The 13785-nt window shown below is 41.8% G+C and overlaps 1 pseudogene; it reads right to left on the bottom strand.

Annotated features, from left to right (window-relative positions):
- Positions 1 to 8328: 8328 nt before the first annotated feature.
- On the bottom strand, positions 8329 to 13582 carry LOC131220211 (beta-cubebene synthase-like; annotated as a pseudogene).
- Between the last annotated feature and the right edge of the window lie 203 nt (positions 13583 to 13785).

Here is a 13785-nt window from a genome sequence, read left to right as displayed (position 1 = left end):
GTTGAGTCAGATTCATCTAATTAAAATGGTTAGTTGATTAGACCTTTCTAGTATGCTTGATATAGAATTGCCAATTACCTAAATCACTAATAAGAATATTAGAATCATCCAATTAAAGTTACTTAGAATCGATGGGCTATCAAATGCAGGCCTTCTATGTCACGCCCCAAACTCGGAAAACGAGCTCACAAAATTTCTAATTGCCGAATCTGATGCCGACAGCCTCTGTAGTACCCCATTCTCGACTCCCAGCGCCCATACACCAGATTCCAATCCTGGGATCCTATAAGGAGGATTTTCATTATGAATTTTTTTTAATGGAGCATAACCACAAGCATAACCAAGTCACAAAACAATAACACCACATATCCACTATATCAAAAACTTTAAGTACAATGCGTATGAAAGGAAAATACAATATAATGAAAGTAACAGAAACTCCAGAAGCTCGGCTGCACGCTCCAAGCCCAATGCTGCTGTAACCTAACGCCACTTGCACGCATCTATCATGCATAAGCTTATAGAAAGCTTAGAGGGTGGTGAAAGTGTATGTAAGGCGAGTGCCAAGTGTACAATATCAGAGTAATGTGGAAATATGTGGTAAGTCCATGAATGCTATCAACTATATCAAAGCTATGTGATGCAAGGCATGAATGTTATCGGCCATACCAAGGCCATGCGATGTGAGGCCTATGTAGCCAAATGTTATATGCGAGATGCAAAACAAGCGTGCCAGTACTCATCAAGTACACATATCAGTACAGTTCCTCTCTGGATATCACCGGGGTCTAGTACACTCACACCGACTGCCTCCTCCCTAGCTGCACAGCCAAGTAAGTGGAAGATACCATACTATCCGCCTGACTAGTAGTCTGCCAATACCTACCCATCTCGTCGATAGCAGACTCATTTGCGAGCTGGTCAAACTCAACCTAGCTTATAGCCCCCTCACTTAGGCGGATAAGGCCACACCCCCTTTTAACCGACCACGATGTAGTAGGAGATGCGGCCTACTGGTATTCGGCACTCGGGCGCTCGTGTATCTACTCGGTCTAGATGTTGGAGCATCTCCTGGTACCAAAAAGGTTCTAGGACTTTCACCCAAGGACATCTTAAGTACCCACAGTGCTAGAACCAATATTTTCGGTATCCGATACGACCATCTACGATGTGCCTGTGGAGGCCATGACCCTGATGTCACTAGGGCGTGCAGTAATCAAGTCACACATATGCGAGATGCATGAGTCACACCGTCCAATCATGCAGCAATCTTATGTGTACCACGCGATCATATGGGGCACTCCATCTCATAAGGAGTCCTATAAATATCTCATCCCAACGGCTTATGCTATGGTCAAACATTCCTCATATCAAGCATACATATAATGCGTATGGGCATGAATCATGGAGATATACTAAGCATGTTACAAAGTGGTGAACCATCAACAAGTATGGGCCTACTAATGGGCCCTAGGGAGAGTTATAATGCGGACATTTAACCAACATTATTCTTACAACGTGGACGTCAAACCAACATTGCTCCCAAGGCATGGCCCGCCATAAAATATCATTACACAAACTATAGGGAATCACACATTGCAATGGACCTATATACATCTTATTGGGCCTCAACCCATAGGCCTCAAATACATCAAATGGGTCATATCATATGGGCCTTATATAGTCAAGTGGGCCACATCAATGGGCCGCACCAATGGGTCTTATGTACATTGCAATGGGCAATAACCCATGGGCCTTAGGATACATCACAATGGGCCTTATAACATGGGCCTTCTATTCATATCAAGGTGAGCCTCAACAACGGCCACAATTACATCAAGATGGGCCTAATAACATGGCCATTTATATTAAATGGGCCACCCCAACTGGGCCCTATGCATATCAAATGGGCCATACACAAGATAAGTGGTGATAATGAATTCTACCATTTAAAATCCCTAAGGCCCACCATAAAATATGTTTCCCATCCAACCTAATCATAAATTAACATAGGGATGGATGAAGTGGGGAACAAATATCAACTTAAAGGGAGGCTACTATCCCCCTTAGAGGTTTTTGAACGGTGGGCATCATTGACCACCACTTAAAATGGTGAGTTCCACTTGAACTTAAATCTGCCTCATTCTCTAACCCATGCCATAAAATGGTCTTTCAAAATGGTTAGACGGTTTGGATGTAACATATACATTATGGTGGGGTCCACTATCCGTCCAACAGTCAGCAAAATGGTTGGACGACATGGTAAAACACATACATTAAAGGTGGGTTCCACCATCAATAACACACATACATTAATGTGAGCTCTACCGTCTGCCTGGACGGTGGGCATAAAACACATGCATCATTGTGGGCTCCACATGGGGCCCACTATAATGTTTATATGCCATCCAGTCCGTTCAGAAGGTCACACATACCTGGATGGAAAAGAAAAACAAATTTCAAACTGATCCAAAACTTCTATGACCACAAAAAAGTTTCAATGACAAATGTTTATCCACACTTTTTCTTGTGATGTGGGCCACCTGAGCGTCAGATCGGCCGGATCTTTGGAGGGGGCCTACTTCAAGGAGGGACCCACCCAATGGACGGTTTGGATACTAAACATACATCATGGTGGGGCCCACGGTAGGGGTCGTGGGTCCCACTCGTCCGCCCGCCCGCCAGCAGCAGGCGCTGCCTGCGTCTCTGATAGCAGCAGCGTCTGCTGCATGTATTTTTATTTTTTATTTTTTAAATCACGAAATGTCACGGTTTTTCGTGTATGGGGCCCTCATTAATGGAATATGACCCTGCCACCATGGCTTAATACAAGCCAAACAAGCCCAATATTAAATATATTTTGATGAATAAAAACAACAGTTGGTTTTTTAACGGTAACCACCACAGTTTCTCATGCTATGGCCCACCAAATACTCGTATCAGTTTCATTTTTCGGCTTAATGCCTAAAATGAACTCGAGAATGGAATGGACGGTGTGGATTGAATACTTACATCAAGGTGGGGCCTACCCCAAGTGGTCCACCCAAAAGCTTGTAAATCCAAGCTACTATTTGTGTTTTCTTTCCACGTCCAGCGTCCAGGGACGCTGGACGGTCTTGGTATAACACATGCATAAGGTGGCCTTGCTCCGGTGGGCCACCAAATGGATACATGGTATGGATAAAACATACATTAAGGTGGGGTTCATCTAAGTGGGCCACACACATGCATCATCACTCAACAAGAATAAAAGAAAGAGAGGGAAAAGAAAGAGAAGGAGAGAGAGAGATCGAGAGACACACGTGCATGGAGGGCTCCGCCACTACGAGCCCTCCCTTCCATACATCCAATCATATATCAAGCGGGTCCCATTGCATGTGGGCCCACCAAATCAAAGATCAATGGTAAAGATCCCTTCTCCACCAAGATGGATGGTCTAGATGACCTCTATCCTTGCAAATAAAATAAACATCATGATGGGGTCCATGGAGAATGGCCCCACCATAGAATGATCATGAGGATCAATGTGGGCCATCGGCCACACCTAGGGTCCAAAATGAGATCCATACCATCAATCGGTAGGCCTCATTTGACCCTTCATCTAAAACATAAAAATCTATCCTATTAAGCACCCACCGTCGATCTTCTCAGTCCGTTGGAACGCCGGTCTCCTTGTACTTCACTTTAACGGTGGAAGATGGGAAATGAATGGCTAGGATGAGGGATTTTGGGATGGAAAACTGGGCCACACAACTCACTTTCTCTCTTAAATTCCTTGGACCTGTGCACCTCTTTTGCTTGGGATTTGTTGCTTGGGAAAATGAGGGAGAGAGAGAGTTGTAAGGAGAGAAGTGATGGGAGATGGATGTGAGTGATGGGTGAGGTGATGGATTGGTTGACTTTGGTGGCTGCTTAACTTGTGGAGAAAGAAAGCATGGGTACTCTTGTACTTGACATGAGGTGATTGATGGGATTGATTTACCATGTTGTAGAGATTCTCTTGGGATTGCAAACGCGCGGCGTTTTCTTCGAAATAAACCCCAGCCCACATCTTTATGCCAGGGTATCGCATCGGTGTGTGAGTCGTGGCGTTGGAACCGCGGCGACGATGCGGTCACAATGGTACAAGTCTTGGATAAAGCCGACTTAATTCTACAGGATATAACTTAGGGTCGTGTGCAAACGTTGATTATCGGTCGCGGGTTGCTAGAATTCGACAGAAATGATCGCGGGATTTGACGGAACAGTACAGACTAGGATACGGGTCTTACACTCTACGGTGGTTGGTCCATGTCATTGCTTAAAGGTTTTCTAGTATTCTCCGTATAGACTATGCATTTTCCCAACCACTAATTGGATGGTCAGGCTCATCTCATCAAAGTGTTTTGGTAGGCTTTAGCAACTAAAGTGGGTCTCACATGACTTGTACCAATGAGTGGACCTTTTTTTATTTAATCAATAATGATTATCCATTTCAATATTCATTGATTAGATGGCTACTAAAGTACGATTCAAGTAGATGGAGATCGGGATGGGCCATCAAGGGTGGGACCTACAGAATGTATGGTCCATATCTATGATTTGATCTTTACTAGTGTAGTCAATAACTACAGTTTCCACAATCATTGAGTGGACAATTAGGTTCATTTGATCGAAGTGATTTGGGAGAGATAGGTTCATTTTCCATAGCCATTGATTAGATTATTAGTATCATCCAATCAAAGTGAATTGAAAGTAATAGGCCATCACAATAGGTCCCACATGCTAGATGGTACATACAATGACAAAAGTTTTTCTAGTAGTGTGATATCCATTTCCATAGCCACTGATTAAATGGTTAGGATTATCTAATTAAAGTGATCAAGAGGATGAGCCATCAAGGGCGGGTTCCACACGATGGACGATCTATATTAATGTTTGGACTTTTCCAAGTATAATAAATAAGAACCAATATCCATTTTCTTAGCCATTAATTGCACCTTTTATGTCCATTTTCTCTGTACTCATACAGTGGATTCTACAGATATTGATGGGTCTGGTAGAGGTCATTTGTAGGAAGTGAAAAATATATAGTAGTGTATGCACATGATGGATGCTAACAGTGTCATTGGATTAGAAACTATAATGAAATAGGTCTTCACACTTGTTTATTCTGGTGCAAACGAACATGGAAAAATAACTTTGATATGAAAATAATCAAAATAGTAAACAACTCAAAAAGTTTTTAAATGGTAAAAACTATTACTGGAGAAGTGATGCATATATAGTAAAATACCTATCCAAGAAACCATTTGCATTTGGAAGTGTTATCTATACAAATAGGCCTTAATGGTATTAGCTCAACAAACTCTTGGATGGGAAACTTGCTTATTGTTCCAAACCATCCAAATAGTGTGTCCCATCTAGCCTATGATGGATATTTGAGTTGTCGTAAATAATAATATAAGAAAGTAAATGAGTAAATAAATCATTGCTTAGAATAAAAAAAAGGAACATCACGCTTGAAGAGTGGATTGGATGAATGTATTGGAAAGCTGTTGAGTATATGACAGGGTGGACTGGCATTTCCTTAAACAAGTCCTATATAGATTCAGTTTCAGTAAGAGATGGGTAGCCTTGATAGAAACATGATGGGCTAACAACTGGTTCTCTATTCTTACCAATGGGGAAATAGCGGGTTTCTTCAAATCATCCAGAGGGTCGAGGCAAGGGGACCCCCTCTCTCCAGCGCTCTTTATTCTTGCTGCTGAGGCGTTCTCGAGAAGCTTCAAACAACTGGTTGTTAGAGGCTGGTGACAACCTTCAAGAAGAAAAGGGGTTGCCCACTTCTCATGCACTTACTATTCGCGGATAACACCTTGTTATTCGTGAATGGTAGTAAGGCTGTGCTCAACGTAGTCAAGGAATTTTTAGCGTCTTTTCAAGCGACTTCGGGCTAGAAGATCAATAGCAATAAGAGCTGCTTTCTCTGCTCCAACAGGCTGCTGACGAGCAAGATCAGAAGCACAGAGTGACTGCTGGGCTTCAGCAAAGCCAGCAATGATGTGAAGCATGGAAAAAAATCACCAGGCCTATTGAGGAAGGTGGGCTGGGGGTTAGACGTCTGAAAGAGCTCATGGCAGCTTTGTGGATGAAATTGGCATGGGACGTTAAGTATAGTGAAAGAGTCGGGCCGTGGGTGGCTCTCATGAGAGCTAAGCATTCCATCGATCTGGGGACTATGACAACGAGCACGGGGTCGAGCATCACCTCCCCATTATGGAAGCAAATCAAATCTTTCCTACCATTGCTGGATGCTAATGTGCAGTGGTTGGTGGGATCAGGGGAGCTGAACCTGTGGGACGTCAACTGGACGAGGCTAGGGCCTCTCCGCCAACTAGCAGTCTGCCCCATTCTAGAAGTCATGCGCTCCTTGAAGGTTAATGAATTGATTAGGCCAGCAGGCCCCTTCCTCCCTTGTCGGTCCCTTCCTATCTCCTACCTGAAACTCTCAACGTAATCATTCAGGGAGGCTTTGCTACTTCTGACGACAGATCGGAGAGCTTCTAGCCTCATGACCTGTCTAGTTCCTTAACGCTAAAATCTGTCTAGAGAATCAGCAGAACCTCGTCCCCGGCCTCTAGGGAGTCAACCTGGTTATGGAACAGCTGGAGCCCTCCTAAGATGTCAATCTTTATTAGGAGATTGTTGAAGGGAGCGACCCTTGTGGATGAGAGAGTTTAACCTAAAGAGGTGCATCTAGCCTCTAGATGTAACTACTATGAGGACGCGGCTACCGTCAGACCGGAGGCTGAATCTTTACAGCACTTGTTCATCTATGGGCACCACGTGTCCATGATCTGGCACCATTTTCGCTTGCTGTTCGGGATATGCCCCATCCCTCACCTATCAATTGTAACTAGGATGATGCAATGGAGAAGAGCATTAACCCTTGGCAGTACATCAAGCACTTAATCGTAGATTAATCCCCACTCTCATACTATGGGAGCTGTGGTGTTCCAGAAATGAGGCAAGATATGAGCAGAGCCCCATGAAAATGTTGTCCTCAATTGCCCGCATCAAGTGGTGGTTCAAGGCAATCCTAGATGGTAAGCCGTCGTCCACACTCAATCAGGATTTCATTTTTGAAGGCTTGGACATGCCGTCCCCTCCTCATGAGAAATTCCATTAGGAAATTATTAAATGGGTACGGCCAGCGAGAGGTTGGGTCAAATTGAATGTGGACGGGTCGGTGTGGGGTAATCCGGGCTTGTCTAGAGGGGGAGGTGTCTGTAGGGGGGATAACGGCAGCCTCATCTTTGCTTTCACATCAGGATATAGGACGGGCACAAGCAACAGAGTCGAGATTCGGGTAATCTTTGATGGTCTAAGATTGTGTTTAGATAAAGGGCTGGACAAGATTGAGGTCGAGTCTGATTCCAGTGTGACTATTGACCTACTCACGGGGAAGGCCAGCACCTCATGGCAATGGAGATCTTAGGTCTCACGCATCAACAGGTTGAGTCAGGGAGCAACCGTTTCCTTCAGGAAAATACAGAGAGAAGGGAACAGCCTGGTAGACAGGATGGCTCGAGAAGGTAGCATCACTCAGATTGACTCAGTTTTTTATCATCTTCCCTCCCTTTTGAGGTCTGCGGATTCCTCTTTTTAGACAGAGTCGGGTTAGGTGCTATTAGATCAGTACGTGTGGATTTGTAGAGTTGTTTGTTTTCACCAGTGTAGAGATAGTGGCTATACAATTGGTGCGGTCCGAACCCCTTTTTGTTGGGGCCCACTTGAAAGGTTGTAAAGTTTTCATGTTTAATGAAGTTTGAGTGGCAGGAGCCCACTTTTCCAACAAAAAAAAAAAAAAAAAGCTATTGAGTATATTAGTTTTCTAAAAGATCATTTTTTAAACTCGCACACAAACATCAAATAAGCACTCAAACCCATGACCTCAATGTTGAAACACACTCTGTATACTACTAAGCCATGGGTGACCCTATTTTTTTAGCCGGTCATGTCATTGACTAGGTTACTACCTTTGAGATAGTTTGTAAATAATGAAATGGTAAATTTCCCAATCAATTCCTCCGTGTTTTTTTTTTTTTTGCAAATATGTACATGCCTTTTTAATTTTTTGGGTAAAGGTTGATTAGTGCCATTGATGTCTGAACTGGCCTTGCATTCAAGGATAAAAGGTTCATATGTATGGCAATTTATTGGTAGCTCTACCCTTCTAAAGGCTGGTATACACACTAACATGGTATGTGTTCAATATCTAACACGTCCATAACATGGCCCAATTTTTCATGTGCGCAATATAAAATGCTTAATTTATAGACAAGATAGAAAACGGTTTCTTTATTTCATAAAGCTAATCTTAGATGAGTTCTTGCCGTCTAGGCATCCATAAGAAACCTGATTGATACATAATAAGAAATAACAAGCCCCATCATCTCAAGGTGAAATGGGGTCCACAAGCACTAATGCGATTTGTTCTTTGATCTCAACATTGAAAAATGTGTACCCATCTCGATGCTGGTATATTAAATCGAGCACACGTCCAAGATTCAGGACTTGAATGATCACTGCCATAGGAACTGGAGTGGGTTTAAGGCATTCCTTGTTGATGTCTTTCCATCCACGTGCAACCATTTCTCCAAACTTTTCGATAGTTTCTTCGTATGAAGCTCCATGCTCTTTCATGTAGCAATCTACTGTTGATGAAACGTGATGCCTTTCTTGCTCAAACTTCACACATTATTAGAAGATGGAAAAAAAATTAGAAAAAAAATAATCATTCGTTTCTATTTTCCTGCAATTGTATTGATAAGGAAAATCATATGTTTTCCTTTCTTTTTCTCCTTTTTGGGAGTGCACCGCTTGTAATTGTATTGATAAGGAAAATCATATACACTTGCACAAGGCAGGGCAGGGCACTTAGTCCACATGTTTAGCTGCACGGAAATAGGTTTATGATTGAACTAGTTTGTGAAATTGTAAACTTCCCTTAAAAATTTATTTTTTAAAGAAATTCTTTTCTTTAAAAAGGTGCACAGCTGGGCTATTGTCTTTTATAATTAATTTGGACCATCCATATTCTTTACTAATAGTTGGATGCTGGTATTGGTGGATCAAAATTATTCTTAATAGAGAACAAATCACAAAGGAAGGGCCCGTGTGATGAGTGGTCATCAACTAAAGATTAGCTCAATAGTTAATTTCAATCATTCGTTAGTGCCTATTACATAATAAGTAAATTGTCTTCGAAAATATTTCAATTTTTTACAAAATCCTTTTAATAAATTAAAAGTTTCACAAAATTATTTGAATAAGAGACTAACTTGATACTTAGCCAGAATGGTTCAGTGGCTATTATAGTGCATACATGCAACTCAAAATTGAATCATCTAAATTGTGGGCCCACGAGTAGAACGATTTAACTTTGAGTTACATATATGCGGCACATACGTCACGTGTGCAATTTATTGGTGTAGAGCGGGTCGTGGACAGTTTCATGATATACATACATCACGTTCATCCCTACGTCATTTATTCTCCCATGATATAGAAGATTTTTTATCTAAGCAAAATGCATAATGTTTATGGGCATGATGGGGTAAGGACAATATCTTTTTTGATGGAATATATCATACCTTGGTTGATCGAATGTCATCCATCAGTCGGGCCACTATAGCGCAAGTCCTAATCATTGTTGGTACCTGTATGGCCCACTCAAGGACCTCCTTTGTTATGACTTCACCCATGCCAATGAGAGATGTCACAGAAAGAAGAGGATAACCACCGCTTACTAAGGCAACGATCATGTATTCCTCTGAGGTTGGCACGTACCCTAAATTGGCCCATCTTGCTTCGGCTAAGTAGGCTTTGTTCCCATTTTTAAACTAAAATAAAAGAAAATACAGTAAGAAAGTGTATGATAGTTCGTGGAAATAGGGCTGTCAATGGCCTGGGTGGCCCATTGGACTCCAGCCGCACGAAGATATAAATGGACCAGGTTTAATCTAACCTCGCCCAGCCATTGACAATATTCCTACATGAAAATGGAAATATCCATCCTCCCACCATTACTAAAAAGAAAAAGATAGCTGAACTATATTTACCATTTGATTGGTGAAAAATGCCCATTGAAATGATTTTTAATGCTGCATGAAATTAATCTACCCTGTCCATCAGGTACATCACCCCATGTTTTGCTTTCATCCCAAACGTCAGTGAGTCACGTGGAATTGACAGTCAGGTGAGCTACTCAGTTTAAAATTTACAAAAGTTCTCAATGTATGGCCAACTTGATTTTTGAAATACTGATTCAGCTCTGTTTTTTAAGCTCGCCTTTGCCAAGTGCAGGTTTGGGCAGTTGCTGAGACAATGTCTGATTTCTCAGAGTTCCTTTGGAGACCATCTGGATGTGTAGGTCACTGTTGTCTGCTTCATCATATGTTGCTACCGCGCTTATAGGGTCCTTTAGATTTGGTTTCTTTTCTGTTTTCCTGTAAAGCCTTGTGTTGATGTTCTATATGATAGGCGGGGTCCGGAACCTTTTTGTTGCGACCTGGCCGAATGACTGTATATCCCAGTTTTACATTAATAAAGATCAGGTGGAGTGTGTGTGTGTGTGTGTGTGTGTGTGTGTGTGTGTGGGGCAATCCTTCCATCCTTAATAGGCACATGATATAAATTGATGGGATGGCATATAAACACCTCGGTGGTCCCTACACAAAAATGATGGTAAATGTCCCATCCCAACCGTTTCCTGTGTTGTAGCCTACCTTAGCTGTTTATCATCATGATTTTTGGGTTCCAAGGTGCAGATGAGGCATGACACCTGATGGAGGGTGAATCTGCAGGGCACTCAGTGAGAGGTACCTAGCCTAGCTAGGGTAGCCCGGTTCAAGTTGTTTTTTTTTTGGAACTGCAACACACCACTTCCTTCAAGTAGTATATACGGTATGATTTCTCCTCCCGTGTTAGTTCATCCTCAAATTCATCGACCACATCTAAGACTGAACCAAAATGAACTTTCATGTAATCTGGCAGCTGATCCATATCCCCACGATCCCACCTGAAAATGTAAGTACCCAATTGCATTTTTTCAGCTAACAATAGTCATTGCAAACTCCATCAGAAATCATCAGCCATTGCACAGGAGGGATGAATGTGACCAATCCACAAAATTCGTTGGCATCATTGTAGACATTGCAAGCAACAAAACGCATTCATCCGATAATCTTCTCATCCAATTTTAAACCATGGATGATGAAGTTTGACTTAGTCGTCCATTTCTGGCCACAATTTCCACATTTTTAGATGTTTAGATTGGGAAAAGGAAAATTCATATGTAAAGTGCATGTATCGAACCTATCGAGCACAGTAGAATATAATTCAAGCTCCTCCAATGTACCATATACGTCATACATGTCATCCATAACTGATAATAAGGCAATGATTTTTGTCATTAGCATTCTAGCTCTGGAATAATGTGGTTCGAAGTACACTCCTAGTATTCAAAAGTAGCACTCCACCACTCTGTCTCTGATGAATGGAAGCTTTGCTACAAAGTCCTCTCCTTTCCACCACCTATGAAAGAGAGATCAACAATCCAATCCATGTCAAAACTCAAAAGGGAATTTTTCTAACACTGCACATGTTGGGCAATGGCTTGTAAGTCTGGGTATTTATGGGCCATGCCTGAAAGAACATTTCAACAGGATGACTCTTAACCTTCAGAATGTTGCCATGTAAAGAAATGGGTAAGAAGAAATAGAACAAAAATCCACATTAAATGGAAGAAAAGGGTGTGTTCTATGCAGGATGAGAGCAGTTAGATCACTGGCTTGAGTAACCTTATCACAGGCCTTGCAGGAACTAACCACTTGCGCAATAGGAATGTTCCTTGGTCATTGATCAAATTAGAAACATGTGTATGTCTAGTGAAATGTTAGTAATATCATTAAAGATTTTAATAGAGTTGACGAAATCAGCAACATGTGTATGTCTAGGGAAATGTCTAGGGATGGCTAATTCCCCACACAAACTGCCTATAAATCCTTAACATTAGAGGCAAGCCATGTTGCAAAAATCACGCTGACATAATGACGATGACCCCATGAATGTGGGCCACTGACATCTTCTTTTTCAGTACAAACCATGGATAAAACCGTTACATGCATCATCGAACCCTGCTGTGATCATTTGGAATCATAGGCAATCCATGCTGCAGCCCATTATATACCCTGCTGTGATCATTTGGAATCATAGGCAATCCATGCTGCATCCCATTATATCTTAAGATGATGACTGGACCTATTTAGTTTCTCTACTCAATCCTGATTGTCCATTTAGCATGCTATTGATGAAATGGATAAGATGATTATTGCAAGATGGCTTGCCCACAGTGGCACAAATGAATGAATCACCTGATATAGATGATTTCGAGAGAGCAAACTCCTGTGCACCTAACAAAATTTACCTTGAGATGTCTCTTAACTCCCTTTTGTGTAATGACTGCAGTAAATTGAAATCTAACTTTGCAAACTCCAATAGCACATCGCTTTGATCCTTGTCTTCCTCAAAGCTTGAGATGTAGTACCTTGACTGCAGCTTCTCAGCGCGTTTCCAAAGCGGTATTTCTAAGGCAAGCTCTACTAGCTTCGTGAGGGGAGAGCTAACACTACAAGAAAACTGGCCCTTGCCGGCGGTCAAAACCGCCGGTAAAGGCCCAGAAAACTTAACAGCCGGTAAAGCCTCAGTCGGTAAAGGCTTTACCGGCGGTTAGGACCTTTACTGACAGTTGTGTTGGACGCCGCTAAATTATCAGTTTTTCGCTACACTACCAGACTTTAGGTCAAAAGCTACGGATAAAATCCGTAGCTAAAGATGACTATCTCACAGTACGACCGTAGCCATTGGGATCGCAGCTCTTTAAAACTTGTTACGGTTTAAATCCGTAGCTATAGAGATAACGGCGACCTAAAATCCATAGCAATAGAGAAAATCTTTCTTATCAAAAAGTATTAAAAAAAAAAAAGAAAAAAAGAAAAAGAAAAGGTGACCCACATGTATCCTAGTTTTTTTTTTTTTTAAATTATACACCAATCTAAGCAGCTAATACCTTGGTTAATGTCAATGATCTCCTCATTGCCAATGATTGCCATTGTTTCTAAGGGACTGGTTTCTTCTATCGATCTTTGGTGAGCAGTGTAGCTGCCATTGAGGTTCACTCTGCTTGCCTTCAAACAGGCTGTAAGAGATTCTCTACCTTGTAGAGTGTTAACTGGCTTGCAGTGGGTGAGAAATTGCGAGTATGCCTCCACCTTGTAGACAACTCAGAATTTGGAGTTCTTGTTGAGCTTCCTTGGGAGTTCACCTTATACACATTAGTTGATGAAATGGATCTCTTATAAGGAGAAGACCAATCCGAGTCTGCTTTGTGAGAAAAAACTTTCAATTTGGCTAGAAAATCATTTGTCAGTATCTTGATGACTGCATTGTGCTCATGTTCAGTACCTGAGCTACATAACCAATCTGACTTGTGAGGAAAGCTTTCAGATTTAGCTAGAAAACCATTAGTTAGTACCATAGAACAATCTTCATATGAACGTATGATTCAGAATCTGCAATCGCAATATCTCACACAATCTGATACAGAGACCACGGTCAACCAACATTGACATGGAGATCAGAAAAACCCAAAGGAGATTTTCCTCATTTTCTTTGGCTTGGTGTTCTTGATTACCTTATTGTGCCTGTGTTCTATGCCTGAGCTACATAGCTACCACTCTT

Source organism: Magnolia sinica, chromosome 12, assembly GCF_029962835.1.
Source record: "Magnolia sinica isolate HGM2019 chromosome 12, MsV1, whole genome shotgun sequence".
In the NCBI taxonomy this organism is placed as follows: Eukaryota; Viridiplantae; Streptophyta; class Magnoliopsida; order Magnoliales; family Magnoliaceae; genus Magnolia; species Magnolia sinica.
The sequence above is the reverse complement of the archived record's forward strand: the minus strand, read 5'-3'. Positions and strand labels throughout refer to the sequence as shown.